Here is a 5,963-nt window from a genome sequence, read left to right on the forward strand (position 1 = left end):
GTCACAGATCTGAGGACAAGTCATAGAGGCTTTCCTTGACCAAGTTCCAAGGATCTCCAGTTGTTCAATGCTGTCTTCAAATATTATTTATGGTCCATCTCTATGTATGGAATAATTTTTCTAAAAACCATTTTGAAATCTGCTTTTTCTCCTAAAATTGTCTTTCTGTTTCTCACTTTGACTATGAGCCGTAATGAGATTTACGCTGGGAAATGTTTTTCTACAGAGAATGTTGAAAGAAGGCATCTGGCCAAAGGCTTGAGACAATGAGAGAGTTTTGGTTCTGACTATTGTGAGCAGCTAGGCAGGAACTGCTTGAAAAGAAAATTAGGAATTTGACATAAAAGTACCTGGTTAGATATTGTTAGCTGTAGAAAAGTGGAACTTGTTTCTCTAAAATCTGCTTAGAAAGAAATAGACCAGAGGGTCCTAGAAACCTACAAGTAGAACATTATGATAGGCAGATTTGGGCCCAGGGGTCCCACTCAAACTAAGGCACCAGCCAAGGACAATACAGGCCATAAAACTTTAAACCCTTACCCAGATCTAGCCAATGGTCAGAACATTCTCCACAGTAGAGTGGAGAGTGGGATATGACTTTCTCACGTACTCTGGTGCCTCACATTTGACCATGTCCCCTGGACGGGGAGATCTGGTGGCACTCAGAGGAAGGACAGCAGGTTACCAAGAAGAGACTTGATACCCTATGAGCAAATACAGGGGGAGGAAGTCCCCCTCAGGAACAGTCATAGGGGAGGGGAGTAAGGGGAAAATGGGAGGGAGGGAGGAATGGGAGGAGACAAGGGATGGGATAACCATTGAGATATAACAAGAACAAATTAATAAAATAATATATATCTTGGGAAAAAAAAGAAAGAAATAGAATGTGGGCTTGGAACATCATGCTTTACAGATATTTTACAATAAGGAATCCCTTGGCAGTTAGCCTAGGCTTCAGTAAAGATGAATAGCATACCTGTTGGTTTGGGACTGGAAGTAGGTTAAGATTTTTCTGTGTTGAGGACATTTAATTTCAAGCTATGTTGCTATGACAATCGTGTAAACACAATGGCTTTAGCCCTAGGAAATTTATGATTAAATTTTCCTGAGTATTGTTTAAGAAATAATAATCAGGTCATGCTGACCATTGCTTGCATATTGATTTATTCTTGCTATATGCTTTATTGCTGATTATACAGAACTGTTTGCATTTCTTTGTTAGATTGTTTTCTTGGTCTGTTGATTTTTAAATGTTCTATTGATTGGAAAAGATGAAAAAACATGATGTAATCTGTAATGAAAAAAATTAACTTCATTTTAAGTAAAGTACTAGAGTTGGCCCAAAAGAGGAATAAAAGAAAAATAAAGTTCTTCTGAGCTAGAATATCTTTCATTTTTGCACTGTAATTTATGCCTGGGCCCCATTTCTCAATCTAATCTCAATAATTGGTCCCTTTGACTAATTGTTCACCAACAGTTGGTTTCCCTTAACTAGTTGCGTGCCCCCCACCCCATTTAATTCTCTATGCCTCAGAACCACCAAGACTTTCTCTTCTCTCTTCCCAAAGATGGACTGTAGGAAGTGACAAATCAAAGAATTTGATGGAATCGGATATTCCCAACTTTCATTAATAGGGGCAATGCAGAGAGACGGAGAAAGAGGGACAGAGGGGGGAGAAATGGTGAGGGGGAGAGGGAGAGAGAGAGAGAGAGAGAGAGAGAGAGAGAGAGAGAGAGAGAGAGGGAGAGAGAGGGAGAGAGAGAGGAGAGTTTTAAAGAAACAGATTTCAGAGAAAGAGAAAGACAAGGAGACAGATTAGAATAGATTCCTGGAATTAATCTTAGGCCAATCAGAGCAATTTAGAGGCCAGGGAGAAAGCCAGGTTGAATAAGTTACCTGGGAGAGGAGTTTGAGCCAGAACAGCTGAGGTGAACCAGCCAGGTATGAGCTGAGAAAGAACTAGAAAGGGTGAGCTTATTAAGCAGCAAGTCTCAGATGCTGAAAATGTTCTAGGCCTAGGTAGCCTGCATGCAGAGTGGAAGCTTCCAGGGATAGGCGAGGTTAGCAGACAGAGGCAGTAAGCCTCCAAGACAACAATTAACTCAGGAGAATAGAAGTTCCTTTTCCAGTAAAAGGTGAGGAAATAGAAAAGGGTGATGGTGAGGCAGGAATGGAGATGCTGTGTTCTTTAGACTGCTTTCTGCTGTATGGGGGTGATGACATCTTTGGGGACCCAAGAAAGCTGTCATGCTGGGCAAGTCCTGCAATATCTGGATACTTCTCTCACTGTCTAGGCTCCATGGGATGATCTGGGTCTAGGAAAGTGCAGGTCTAGTCAAAATAATCTGTGAGGCTGGACCTTCTGGAATTAAGCTTTGAAGTGGTCTGAGATGCAGATTTTGGGGAAACATTTGGACCTTCAGGATGCTAGAACAGATTTTTATTAAGATATTTATCAAGGGCGGTGGGGTCTCAGCATTCCGTGCGGCGGGGGCTCCGTGACCTGCTGTGCAGCGCACGCGTCTCCCAGCTCCCGCCGCCACGATGCCCAAGCGGAAGGTTAGCACGGATGGAGCGGCCCAAGCGCCGCTCCGCGAGGCTATCGGCCAAGCCCGCCCCTGCCATGGTGGACGCGAAGCCAAAGAAGGCCGCGGGAAAGGATAAATCATCAGACAGAAAAGTGCAGGCAAAAGGGAAGAGGGGAGCAAAGGGCAAACAGACGGAAGTGGCTGACCAGCAAGCTACAGATCTGCCTGCGGAAAACGGAGAGACAGAGAACCAGAGTCCAGCCTCTGAGGTAGAAGAGAAAGAAGCCAAGTCCGACTAATGATCCATCGTGTCTGTCAGTGGTCCCTGCCTCCCTTCTTGTACAATCCAGAGGAATATTTTTATCAACTATTTTGTAAATGCGAGTTTTTTAGTAGCTCTAGAAACATTTTTAAGAGGTGGGGGAATCCTACCTCATCCCATTTTTTAAGTGTAAATGATTTTTTTAAGAGGTTAAATCATTCTGCTGGTTGTTTATTTTTTGGTACAACCAGAAAGCAGCAGGATACTGAATCAGGAGAGGCTGTGACTGTCTCGGGGGTCACCATAACATTCCGTAGAGGGGCTAGTTTTATATCCTACAACAGCGTGCTAAACGGCAATTTGGAGTCTCAGTCGTGCATTCGTGTCTGGAATATTAATATTTTCAGTTAGATCTGGTCTCCTGTTCCTAGTAGAGCTGTTTCCTAAGAAAACCACTTCTTGGTCCTTGCCCTGTCAGAACTGTAACGTCTCTGGTCATGGCAGTCCATTTTTCTAATAATTGTGATAATGTGCTGTGAAAGGTGCAAATTTTGAGTATGTACTGTTTGTGGCATAAAATTGTGAGTCAGTGGAATTGAGGATTGTGAACATTTGATTGTTATGTGGGTCTTAAGGAAAACCTGTCAAATTGAGTCTGGAATGTCAGTGGAGCAAGTTCCAAGAGAGAACTCAGTGGCTTTTCATGTGGGTACATGAACACAATATATGACTTCAGAGTCTAGGTACTTTTGTTAAGAATTGAAATGTCTGTATTCTGTTCCTCAGCCAATAAAATGCCAGTTGTGAAAGAGAAAAAAAAAAGATATTTATTAAGAGCCGGGCGGTGGTGGTACACGCCTTTAATCCCAGCACTCGGGAGGCAGAGGCAGGCGGATTGCTGTAAGTTAGAGGCCAGCTTGGTCTACAAAGTTAGTCCAGGTTAGCCAAGGCTACACAGAGAAACCTTGTCTTGAAAAAAACAAAACAAAACAAAAAGATATTTATTAAGATAAACATAAGGCATTTAGGAGGAAATTTTTCTTAGGTGTACATCTGAAATATTTAGGCCCATAGTCCTGGTAGTTGAGGGAGGACAGTCCCAAGACCGGGTAAAGGGAAAGAGATCCCACCCTTAGGAATAGGCAGGTGGGGGAAACAGACTGTTGATTTACAGAATAACTTAATCTGGAGTCCATTAGACCTATGAGGTGGATTTAAGCTTATTCCCTGAAGTTTAGGAGAATTTATTAAGTTTGCAAAAACGTAAGTTTTAGACACATTAGCATCACCATTGTTTGTAATATGAACTGAAATCAAACTGTAAAAAGGCAGTAGACTCACAAAAGTTGTATACATGTTAGCATTACCATTGTTTGTAATCTATACTGAAATTCACATTGTAGAAAAGACAGGAGAGTCACACCTTTGTTTCATAGTAGAAGCTTGGGAAATAATTTGTGGTTAAAAGCATGAACAGTCTTAAAGGTGAACTCAGGGAAGACAGAAGCCTCCCACGGAGCAAAAGGGTGAAAGCTTGTTTGGTCTTGATCTTCATTATGACTACAGACTGTAAAAGAGGGGGCTTCTTCTCTCCATCTGGAAGACTGGATGTATATAGATTAGACAGACATTTTTATACAGTGAGAAGCACCTTTAAGTCTGTAAGACAACCACGTGAAATTTAAAATCATGAGTTTGTGACTATGATAATAGTAGTAGTGCTTTACCAGAGCTAGATTAATAGCTTATCAAAACTCCATCGGTTAATGTTAAAACTCTGATAACTTAAAGTCTTAATATAACAGTAGCATAGTAAGGCAAAAAACTGAAACATTTTTCATTGTTTTTATACATCTTAAATCAATTTCTTATTACCACTTAAGCTTTCATATCCTTTGACCTTAAAGCTTGCATTTATACACCCTAAAACACCTTCTTAGACCCAAAAATATTTTTTTAGATACTAACAAGTTAAGATTTTGTATCCTCATACCTAAAATAAACTTTGCATCTTTTTTTCTATCCAATTATTCACCATGAGACACAGGTGGCTGATTAATAAATGGTGGCCTGATTTTTACACAGGAAAAGAACTGCGAAGGCAGCTGAATCCTTGGTTGATACTGTGAAACTGACAAAGATATCTTTAGCCTAGTTATCAGCACTATCAAAGATGTGAAAAGGATGAATTTGCCTGAATAAACAGAAAATATGGAGCAAGCGGCCCCTGGATCTATTAAAAATGACAGAGCGCAGGCAGATGGAAGACAGTCAGGACTTGCCCACCATCTGGGCTGGGTGCCACTTTAATAGCAAGTATGTGGTAGAGAGATGAGAGAAAGAAGCAGAGCGCTTTGTACACCATGAAGAGAGGCAGAACGATAGATGTGAAGGTGGTGAGGAACAGCCTGATGTAAGAGGCCTGTGCTATTTACCTGAGGCCATGGTTATGTCTGTGCCCATGCTGCCACCATGGGCTGTGACTGGGTCTATGGCCCTACTACAACAGAAATCTGTGTCCATGCTCGTGGACCATGTTACCAGCAAAGACCTTGCAGTCGTCCATGGTCTGGTGTGCTGCCTAAAGCCAAGTTGACATCTAAGGTCAGCCTGAGATGCCCTTACTCCTCACCTGCTGTGGCAGTTAGGAAAGCTGTGCACACCTCTCATCGTGGGCAGCAAGGGAGATCTGATCCTACATTAGCTGTGGCACTAGACAGAACTGGCCCCACCTGTGGAGGAATGTCGTGAGTGGATGGAACAGCTGTCAATAAAGCGCTGTTTAGCCAATCAGCTGGGCGGATGGACAGAAAGTGGAAGGCGGGACTTCCTGGAGAGGGGAGGAGCCAAGAATTGACAGCTGAGAAGGAGAGACAACGGTTGACACTTGATGGCGAGGACCAGACTGGCAAGTGCTTGGGATATATGTATGTTATGAGGTCTAGAGTAGTTTATTTTAGTTTATGCGTAGATTAGAATCAGTTTAGATTCTGCCAGGGGTAGTTCTTGCAGCTTTAAAGTACATTTCAGATTCTGTGTCAGTTACTGGCTTCCTAGGCTGACTGAAACACCCACCCTTCACCTGAGCACTGTGGAAGAGCTGGGTGTGGGAGGACTGGCCGGCTCACCACCTTAACTATCACCCGGGCCCAGATCCAGGTATTTGAGCTAA

The 5,963-nt window shown here is 42.5% G+C and overlaps 1 pseudogene across 1 annotated transcript; it reads left to right on the forward strand.

Moving 5' to 3' along the window:
• The first annotated feature begins 2,468 nt into the window (after positions 1 to 2,468).
• LOC311604563 (non-histone chromosomal protein HMG-14-like) lies at positions 2,469 to 3,615 on the forward strand (annotated as a pseudogene). The gene has a single exon. The product of its transcript is annotated as a non-histone chromosomal protein HMG-14-like (transcript).
• Positions 3,616 to 5,963: the final 2,348 nt, after the last annotated feature.

This window comes from Acomys minous (genome assembly GCF_964271855.1).
Source record: "Acomys minous genome assembly, chromosome: 1".
Taxonomy (NCBI): Eukaryota; Metazoa; Chordata; class Mammalia; order Rodentia; family Muridae; genus Acomys; species Acomys minous.